This window comes from Mauremys reevesii, linkage group 8 (genome assembly GCF_016161935.1).
Source record: "Mauremys reevesii isolate NIE-2019 linkage group 8, ASM1616193v1, whole genome shotgun sequence".
Classification (NCBI taxonomy): domain Eukaryota; kingdom Metazoa; phylum Chordata; order Testudines; family Geoemydidae; genus Mauremys; species Mauremys reevesii.
Genome location: NC_052630.1, coordinates 34,431,816 through 34,442,740, shown reverse-complemented (window position 1 = coordinate 34,442,740; position 10,925 = coordinate 34,431,816).

The following is a 10,925-nucleotide window of genomic DNA, read 5'->3' as shown; positions in this document are numbered from 1 at the left end:
TATTTACTCAGAACATGTTAGTCTACAAGACCTTAGTTTAAAATTTTCTTTAAAAATATTTCATTAGTGAGTTGGTGAAGATTATAAAATCAGATCTCTAAAAAATCCTTGCATAGATTTTTAAATGCAAAATTTGAGTATTCATCTTTAGCCTTAAATGCTTGGATCTTCAGACATATAGTTTTTTAAATAAATCCTTCAAAAGACCACCCTTCTCTAAAATACACATTTTAATTTTAATTGCTATAGTACAAAAAACGTGCATCCAAAGTTTTCCTGTCCATCCCTTTCTCCCTTTACCCCCCTGTTGAAGAGAGCCCTTAAAAGGACAACACCCCTTTCCTTTCAGATAGCTGGACAAATGAGTTTCCCTTTCTTTACTTCTATTTGATTAATTAGTTTTAAGAGAATTCATTCATTCATTCATGCCCGTCACCCCAACCGGGTATGGCCGCCAACACAGCTGGTTCCAGGTATAGCCCATTTTTGCTATCAACCTGAAAGGTCGCGCCGCCAGGTTTTTCTTGGCCCTCTTTTCCGCTTTTTGGGGTTCCACTGCAGTGCCTGTCTGGTGATGTTGGTTGGCTGCTTGCGTAGTGTATGTCCTATCCAGCCCACCTTCTCCTTCTTCTTCTTTCCTCTCTGGGAGTTGACGGGTCCTCTCCAAGAGGTGGATGTTACTGATGGTGTCTGGCCAGCGGATCTGGAGAATCCTTCTGAGGCAGCTATTAATGAAGGTCTGGATCTTCCTGGTGGTTGTTTTGGTTGTCCTCCAGGTTTCAAGACAGCTCTCTGGAGCTCAGATGTCTTGAGCTGTAAGAAGGCTGCTCTGCCCTTACCAATCCTTACTTGATGTCTGCGTCTGTGCCCACCCTGATGTGATGATGATGCTACCAGGTGAAGGACTGCACTTCTTCCAGGGGCTTCCATTCAGTGTGACTGGGTCGTTTGCTGATGGATTGATCCTGCCAACCTGTGATGACGTGGCTGCCACTACGTTGGGTCTTCTTGCATCTGCTGTTTACTGTGCGAAAGGAGTGCAAGGTCGTCGGCAAAGTCCAGGTCATCAAGCTGGGTCACAAATGACCATTGATTCATTCCCCGCTTGTTGTGGGTGTCATCCTTGTCTGACTCGGGTTCGCACCCTGGCTGTTTGTGAGCTGCCTCCATGGATCACTCTCTCTACAGTGTATGCCGTCGTGAAATTTTGATCAGTTGACACCCCCTTGCTGGATGCCCATGTGCCAAGGAGCAGAGAGAGGTCTCGAGCTTTCTCATAGTCAACAAAGTTCGTTGCTATCTGGTCCGCGCATGATCTGTTCTGCCGGAAACCTGCCTGTTCATCTCGTAGTGGATCGATCGCATCCTTCATTGAAGACCTTCCTGGCACCGACAGGAGTGTGATTCCTCTATAGTTGGCACACAGTTGCTGTCTCCCTTTCTTGGGGATTTTGATGAGATATCCCTCTTCCAGTCGGGCGAATCACTTTCTTCTTCCCATATTTTCTCAAAGAGGGGTACAGCATTTCCACTGAAGCATCCAGGTCTGCTTTCAGGGCCTCTGCTGGGATATCGTCAGGTCAGCCGCCCCTTCCTGTCTTCATCATGGTGATGGCTTTTTCTGATCTCGTCTCTGGTTGGTTTATCGCAATTGATTGGGAGGTCCTCATTGGCTGGGTCGATGTCTGGTGGATTTGGTGGTGCTGGTCTGTTCAGGAGTTCCTCAAAGTGCTCCGCCCATCTGTTCATCTGTAGTTCTATTCCTGTTATAGACTTTCCCTGCTTGTCTTTAACGGACGGTTCTGGGCTGCTGAACTTTCCAGACAGTCGCTTGGTAGTATCGTACAGCTGTTCATGTTACCGCTGTATGCTGCCTGCTCTGCTTCTGCTGCCAGTCCATCCACATAATCTCTCTTATATCCTAATATTCCTCTTCACTGCTCTGTGGGCTTCAGCATACTCTTTTGAGCTTTGGCCTGCTGCTCTAGTCCTGCTGTTGTTGACTGCTGCCTTCTTCTTCTTTCTGTCTTCTATCTTTGTCAAGGACTCTGCTGTGATCTGTCTTCCTCTTCTTCAGACTGATCCTGTAGTACTGAAAACTTATTCTTCAGCGTCAATCCAAAATCTTCCTTGGTCTTATGGTCCTTCAGAAGGTTGACGTTGTACTTCGCTTCTGTCTGTCTGCGCGTCTATCCAGTTCTTCTTCAGCTTCAGCTTCAATCTGGCCACCACTAAGTGATGGTCGGACGCCACGCCTGCTCCTCTTCTACTCTAAACGCCTGCAAGGATCTTCTGAACTTTTTTGCTTAATGACAGACATGTCGATCTGGTTTTCATCATGCCTGCTGGCGATACCCGGTACTCTTGTGGATCCGCTTGTGAGGAAAGATGCTGCCTCCTATGACCAGGTTGTTAAGTGCACACAGATCCACAAATCTCTCTCACTCATCTCTCCCAGAGCGTGGTCCCCATGACTTGTTCGTATCCTGTGTTATCAGGGTCCAATTTTGCATTAAAGTCTCCCATAAGGATGGTAATGTCTTTGTCTGGGAGAGTCTCTAATATTTTCTGAGTTGTAATATTTTCTGGAATGTAAAAGTAGTCTTTGTCCTCCTCTTCACTGTCATTGGTTGGCGCGTAGCACTGAACAACATTCATCTTAATCCTCTTCATTTTAGTTCTGAAGTTTTAAGAGAACCCTCCAGCAAAATCCGTACCTTAGAAAAATATAAAATCCTTTGTTATGCCTAAAATCTTTGGAAACATATTTTTTAAAGTTGGTGAAATTTCATAAACATGACTATTGTTATGGAGATCACACAAAGTAAATCAGTGTTCCCTTTTTCTGAAAGCAATGAACATTGTTATGAACACACTAAACCTCTGTGACTGATTAAAATAATGTCTTTGTTTCAGTGAGTTAAATATGTAGTAATCTGGAATGATTACTTTATGAAGGCTTAAGAGTACATTTAAAATATAAAATCATCTTAGAAATACTGATTAAGAAAATGTAAAACAGAAGAGCTGCATCATGTTTTCCATAATATTTAATGTGGTATTCAGCAGGACAGCTGACTTGCCCTTACTACAAAGTTTTTGCAAATAAATATTTGACAAACTTCAGGGTATATCACAAAACCTGTGACTGACATTTTTTATTCCCAAATTTAGTGGTTTTTATTAGGTACCTTCTGCATGTCCAGTCTTCTGGCATGCAGTGGAAAACATGCTCCATTTTGGTTTTTTTCAAATGTCATTTGCTTCATTTGGGTTCAGGGATTTGGCTGGAAGGGGGTTAGCAGGGAGAGGGAGGGAAGAGAGGCAGAAGACAGTGGGAAGAGGGCGGGGCCTGGGCAGAGTGGGGCGGGGCCTGGGACAGAGCAGGGTGAAGTATGGCTGGGGCCACATGCAGAAGAGGTGGGCTAGGGAGCTAGCCTTCTCAAGCAGCAGTTTCAACCACCGCCCATGAGAGCAGGTAAAAGTGGGTCGGCTCCCGCACACCCAGCACACACTGCAGTGTCCTTAGGCAGGAGCCGTATTCACAGAGCCGAATGTCCCAGTGCCACACATTCCGCATGAAGGAGAGGGTACGGGGGTCTCTGCAGGGAACTGTGACTCTCTGCCACCATGAGGTGGGCCAGGCAGCTCGGTATCCTTTGCTGCCATGTCCCTTCCCACCCCAGGCTGTGAGCCCTGGCTGCCGTTGGGCATGGGGCACCCGTTTAATAATACTGCGTGGGGCCCCATAAATCCGAAGGACGGCCCTGCAGACAGTGCAACATTCAGGCTTCCTTCTTTCCTTCCCATGTACGATTCTCTCTCGTCAAGCATGTCTTGAAAGTCGAGTTCTCTCCATTCCTAGATATAATCATGCTATAGCGCCCCCTATTGGGAAGCTATTGATAGTAACATCCCATTGGTCACATTTATCTGAGATAGTAAAATTAACCATGATTTCCATAAGCTGCTACATGTTTAACATTCTATCATATGCCCATAACGTATGTATTATCATAGATCTAATGTCAGCTTGTTGTTTGTTTTTACATAAACTAACTCTTAACTTGCTTGGCAACTAAGGTATTTTCCCCTGGGTTTGGGAAGGTCGTTCTTTTACGCCTTAGTATTGTTGGGTGTATACCTTGCGTGCGGTTTGATGTTGGCATATGTGCTGGTTCGGTTGTGTTTTGAGAGTCTGTTCTGATATCTATCAGTCACGCATCCATCTGTGTTCCTTCCCTGTCCTGCTGATCGAGTCTCAGCATAGTGTGTATTTCATTCATGTCCACATTCTTCTCTTGGATACCTAGTGGGAAACTATTTAACGTTTCGGTGAAATAGCTGTTCATCTGCTGCTTTATTATTTAATTGTTCGACACACCTGGCTTGCTTCCAAGTGCAGGATTTGTCCTGAGGAAGTAGTTTGATCTCAACAGGGTCTCCTGGTGGTAGTTATGGGAGGTCTTTAGCTTATCAGTCACAGCAGGCTTTGGCTTTTTCTCATCTCTCTTCCTTTTTGTCTGTCACTCCTTTCACCTCTGCTGGCTGCAATAATGCTAGCGTTATAGGCACCAAGGTACGTGTTCATCTTGATAGCAAGTGTTGCACCAGGCAGCTAGTAAGGCCTTCTGTGGGCATGTTTCTCCACTGAGGAATGGCTTGCCATATATTTTCTCCGCTGTTTTCAGTTTTCTTTAATAGATCTAAATAATTTTAACTGCCAAATTCCGCATTGCCTTTGACTGGTTGTGGTTAAAGTGGTGATGTGATTTGACTGAATTCCCAGTCCCAGGTAAACTGCTCATTGCAAGTGAACTAGAGTCCCGTTGTCTGAAACAACACCGTTTGGGATACTGCACCTTGCTCAGGCTGTCATGGTCGCTGCAGGAGTGTCTGATAGTTTTTCTACTTCCCAGGAGCCTGAATAGTGGTCTACAGCAATGAGGTCATTTGTGGTGAAAAGGTCCGTTCCTACGTTGTTCCAAGATACGTTGGGGAGGCTGTGGATTTTCACTGCCTCTCTGCTGCATGGTGTTCCCCAGGTGTATCCCAGCTGCTCGCCAGGTCTCAGAGATCCTTGGCACATCTGCCCAGTATACAGCATTTCTGGCTACCGGAGACAGGCTTCTCTTCTGGAATAGCTCCGATGTGTTCCTGAAAGAGTTTCAGTCCTCAGTGATCTGGCTATTCTGATTCGTCCATCTGTACGTATGATGCTATCTTGTATGTTCAGCTCGTCTCAATAGTTCAACTATTCCTGAAAGGCAAGTGGGACCTCTCCCCTGCTGTCAGGCCATCCTGACAGAAATGAAGGACATGAGTGCTTGAAAATCTTTGTCTTGTTTCGTTTCCAGATTCTTTCTGGACCCGAGGTCCCCAATCTATGGGCAACCCCCCTAGCAGGGCACCAAGGAATGTTCGGGGGGCCGGGGCCGGCTTTAGGTCGATTCTCCCGATTCCGCCAAATCAGACCCCATGCCTAAGAGGGCCTCGCGCACAGCCAGAGCATGGCAAACCCATGTCCCCACTCCCCGGGTGGAGCGCTGAAAGCCCCACGGCCCCACAACCCTGGCCGTAGCACGGCAAGCCCCGCGGCCTGGCTACACCAGCCGGAGCGCAGCAATCCGAAGTGCCGCGGAAGACTCAGAGCACTGCCTGGTGAGTACAAGCCCCACGAATCGGGCCCCACACTTGCTAAAGCCGGCCCTGCGGGGGGCACAGCTGGAGGGATGGGGAGAGAGCACCACCCAGCTCTGCTCTTGGCCCCGTCTGCCAGCACCGCGCCAGGGCTCCACTCCTGGCCCCATACATGGTGGCCTGGCTCCCGGCCCCGCACCTGAAACTCCTCTCCTGGCCCATGACTGGGGCTCTGCTCCTGGCCCCATGCTCAGGGTCTTGGCTGCCAGTCCCACACCCAGGGCTCCGCTCCCAGCCCCAAGCCCAGGGTTCCGGCTGCTGGCCCCGCACCTGCAGCTCCGCGCCTGGCCCTGCGCCGGGGTCCTGGCTGCCGGCCTCATGCCTGGGGCTCTGTGCCCGACCCCAGCTGCGGCCCCAGTCTCGGACCCCTTTTATCTGTCTGCGGCCCCTGCTCCAGGAGCTGCGGCCCCACTCCCGGCCCTGGCTCTGGGAGGGGGTGTCACGGACAGGGGTAAGTGGTGGCTCGAGGTAAAAAGTGGGGACCACTGTTCTAGACTCTGCCTTGAAACTGGCACATAACTGGCTTGGTTGATCTTTTCTATCAGGGCGAGAGTCTCTTATTTTTGTTCAGTTGCAATATTTTCCTGTGGCCAGGCTGCTGTGGGTAAGAAGTTAGCTGTGTCCACCCCAGTCTCTGTCTTGTATCGTACATCTAAGTTGTAGCATTGCTATTTGAAAGCATACACTAGAGATGTTTGAGGTCACTAGCAGTGGCTTTTAAAAAATGCTCTGTAGTGGTTTATAGGCACGTTCTATGCAGATGGTTTCCCATACTTGGCCATAGTGGTTGAACTCTTCCCACACGAACTCTAGTGCAAGGCATTCCTTTTCTGTTTGGGTGTATCTTTGTTCCATTGGTGATAGTGACCTTGATGCAAATCCTACTGGCTATGCCTGGTACAGGAGTGATACCCCAAGCCCATCTCACTGGCATCACATTGTAAGGGTGCATCTTTGTTCACATTATAGAATGTCAGGTTCGGATAACTGGACACCAGCCACTGGATCATGCGTAATCATCTTCACGCTCTTTGTCCAGTAGTTGCCTCAGGGGGTTGCACACATCTGAGAGGCTTGGAAAAAAATTTGTTAGCCAGTTGAGAAATCCTAATAGTCTCTGGACTGATTTAATGTCTTTTGGTGAGGGCATCTGCTGAATTGGGTTATTAGGTCGTAGTCCTGGCGAGGTCAGCAAGTGTCCCATGCATGACGCTGCAGTCACCTGTAGTCTCCTCTTGTTTTTATTCAACTTAAGATTTTCTTCCCTGGCTCTTTCTTGCAGACAGATGAGGTGGTGGTCAGCATCTGCCACAGTGAGGGATGGATTTAGGGGCAGGTGACTCTGGGGTGCTGGGCTTAGGGGGTACCAGACTTGGGGTGCAGTTTTTGTTGTTAGCGACAAAAGGGAAAATAGAATGTTTGAAGTAAAATGTTTCAGATATTCCATAGGAGTTGAGCCTGTCTTCAAGGAAACTCGTATTCATCAGAAAAAGAGACAGTTTGGTTATGAGGGCAGAGATGAGGTGATGGGAAGTTGGGAATTAAAATTCAAGAGGGAGTTGCTCACTCGTTGATACTGCTTGAAGAAAGATTTAGATAAATGAAGCACCAAGAAAAGACCGGGGGCGGGAAGGTGGGAGGAGCGTTTCTATTACCTTAGTAAGCTGCCAGCAGACAGGGAAACACTCTTGAACAATTGTACGGATCTTCACCGGATGCTACCACATGGGGAACATTCAGATCTCAGTGACATTGACCTCTATGTCGATTTGGACAACATCCATCACATTTTCAGTGCCACCCAGAGGATTCGGGGGCCTAGGGCAAAGCAATTTCAGGGGCCCCTTCCATAAAAAAAAGTTGCAATACTATAGAATAGTATCAGAGGGGTAGCCGTGTTAGTCTGGATCTGTAAAAGCAGCAAAGAATCCTGTGGCACCTTATAGACTAACAGACATTTTGCAGCATGAGCTTTCGTGGGTGAATACCCACTTCGTCGGATGCAATACCCACTTCTTCGGATTCACCCACGAAAGCTCATGCTGCAAAACGTCTGTTAGTCTATAAGGTGCCACAGGATTCTTTGCTGCTTTTATAGAATAGTATATTCTCGTGGGGGCCTCACTTGTCCCCCAACCCCCCGCCGGGCAGCCCTGGGAAAAATAAACATTTTAAAACCTTCCGCATCTCGGGACAAACCCAGTTTTGAGAAAACTTCTTTTCAAGTCACCTTTACAAGGTATCACTGGTTCTCAGCATCAGCTAGTGCTAAAAGGCACTAAAGCTCATTAAAAGCATTGGACAAATATTTTCCATCAAAACTTTTTTCAGATCGAAAACTAGGGGTTTTTAAAAAGCAGAAGAAAATCACGGACAACGTCTGCTTTCCTTCAAAATTTATTGTGGTTTTTTTTTTAATTGAAAAGCTGAAATTAGTCTGCCAAAACCTGAACATGGTTTGGGGTTTCAGAAGTGTGTGGCCAAATATTTGCTGCTTGCTGTGTTTGTTTAAAGAAACAATAAAAAAAATTCTGCTTAAAAAAAAATCCAAAACTTTTGAACCACCTCAGCTTATGACCAAACGCCTGAGCCCATCCAGTCAGAGATTTTTCCAGGTTTCTGATACTCTGCTGGCTTCCTTGACTCATATCTGTCTCCATAACTTTGGGTTCATTTAGGTTAGAACATAAGAAGATAAGAATGGTCCATCCAGCCCAGTATCCTGTCTACCGACAGTGGCCAATGCCAAGTGCCCCAGAGGGAGTGAACCTAACATGTAATGATCAAGTGATCTCTCTCCTGCCATCCATTGCCACCCTCTGACAGAGGCTAGGGACACCATTCCTTACCAATCCTGGCAAATAGCCATTAATGGACTTAACCTCCATGAATGTATCTGTTTCCTAGAGACTGGCTCCACGGGGTCCCTCACAAACTGGAGATGGTTACTGTGGGTTTGTCTATAGTATAGCTTATGTACATACTCCACGAACTGAGCATTTGAGCTTGTTCCAGAATCTGGGATGAGCCTATGTTGTGAAAACTGAAATGCTCAAAATAGCACATGCATGTGAATGGACACAGGGTGCTAAAATTAAATCAACACAGGGGTTCTCAAACTGGGGGTCGGGACCCCTCAGGGGGTCACGAGGTTATTACTGGGGGTCGTGAGCTGTCAGCCTCCACCTCACACCCTGCTTTGCCTCCAGCATTTATAATAGTGTTAAATATATTTTAAAAGTGTTTTTAATTTATAAGGGGAGGCCACACTCAGAGGTTTGCTATGTGAAAGGGGTCACCAGTACAAAAGTTTGAGAACCACTGAATTTACCCCTTCTGGAGCCTTGGGGAATGCCGGCCGGAGCAGCAAAGGGGGGGCGGGAAACCTGCTGGCCAGTCAGAGCGACAAAGGGGGTGGGGAGGTCGGGAAACAAACCTGCCGGCCGGAGCAGCGAAGGGGGGGGGCAGTGAAACAAACCTGCCGGCCGGAGCAGCAAAGGGCGGGGGGCGGGAAACAAACCTGCCGGAGCAGCAAGGGGGCAGGGTGCGAAACAAACCGCCCAGACGGCCACAGTGGCGAAGGAAAGAAAAAACAAACAAAAAAACCCAAAAAAATACCTGCAGGGCGGCGGGAGCGCGGGTGCAGGGGGACTCCCAGCCCAGCAGACCCCGGGCAGTGGAGTCCACACCCCAGCTAGCGGAGGGGAAGAGAGAAGGGAGGCGGCCGGGCTTCCTTAAGCGGGGCACTCGCCATGCGGCCCCTCCCGCCGCGCCGCCTGCTGGGAGGGCTCCGTGCGGCTCCGGTGGGCGGGCTGCTGTGCTGGGCTTGCTGCAGACCTGGCACCGCTCCCAGCAGCTCCCCTCCTCTGCACCGCCGCCCCCTACAGGGCGGCAGGAGCAGCAAACCAAAAAGAAAAAAACCTGCAGGGGCGGCAGAAGCGGCGAAGCACAAAAAAAAAAAAAAGGATTGGGCAGAATGCCACCCCTTGGAATCTGCCGTCCCAGGCACCAGCTTGCTCGGCTGGTGCGTGGAGCCGGCCCTGCCTGGATCCAAAATCTGCATCAGTTCCATTGGGATTTCATCTTTTCCTGACTGATCATGCTGGGGGCTCTGCCTGTCTCCAGCACTCTGGACCCTCAGCTACCACCACCACCTGGGACCCCCGATTGATTCAAGCTTCACAGAGTGATGAGTATACATCTCTCTCTCTCTCTCTCTCTCTCTCTCTCTCTCTGGGGTATAGCCTTCTAACCCTGACTTGTGTGATCAGTTATAGTTTTCGAAACCTGACTGTTATAATGAAATTTAAGTTAGATTTAATATTATAATTGTTTTGTTTGTTTGGCTCCCCTATGGTTATTACCTGGCAATAAATAACTTTCATGATTAAGCTGGTTGCTTCTCTCTCGCTCCCACTCATGGGTGTTTTTTTGGTTTCCTCATTCACTCTGCAACAATGTTCCTCGTTCCTAAGCTAAAAGATCCCTGCAACACCCAAAAAGCCTGTGGGGTTTGCTCAGCGAGTGGGTTACTACCAGAACAATTGTAACATGAAAGTGGGGATAGGGATGTGCTGAACCTGGGACATATGAGGGTGGCAGATTGAAAGTGCTGCTCAACCCAGCCTGCTCAGGCATACTCTATTCCGATGTGATGCCCAGGGCATATGAGGGTTACATCTTGGAAGTGCTGTTCGACCCAGCCTGCTGAGTCCAGGGACATGTAAGGGGTCAGCTTGGGAGTGCACCTACCCACAGGCAGAAACCTAATATTCTAGGAAACTTTTACAGCAGAAATTAAATTACCAAGCGAGTTAAGGCGCCCACAGGTTTAGGTGGCAGCTGAACAGGTGTTTTGTGGAGCATAAAATTGGGACTTAGGCACTGACATTCCTTTGTGGATCCAGGCCTCTGTGACTTTAGCAGTGATGCCTTCTTTTACAATTTACTTTATGGTTCCCATTATTTTTTCTGTTGATAAATGGGTCCTGGGTGAGGCAGATGCTGTACTAGCTGAATTGTTTTATCTGTTTCCAGGTGTAACCTACCTGGAAGACATCCTCATCCTTCAAAAACATGCTGCAGGGATGCCACCATGCGTGTCTGCTCTGGGTATGTTTTGTTTTGCTTGTGTATCTATAGTACAAATCATTTGTCCCAGGCTGAGAGTCACTAGGTTAATTAATTCACTTGTTTTAGCTGCAAACAGTGGCCTCTGTGTTCCC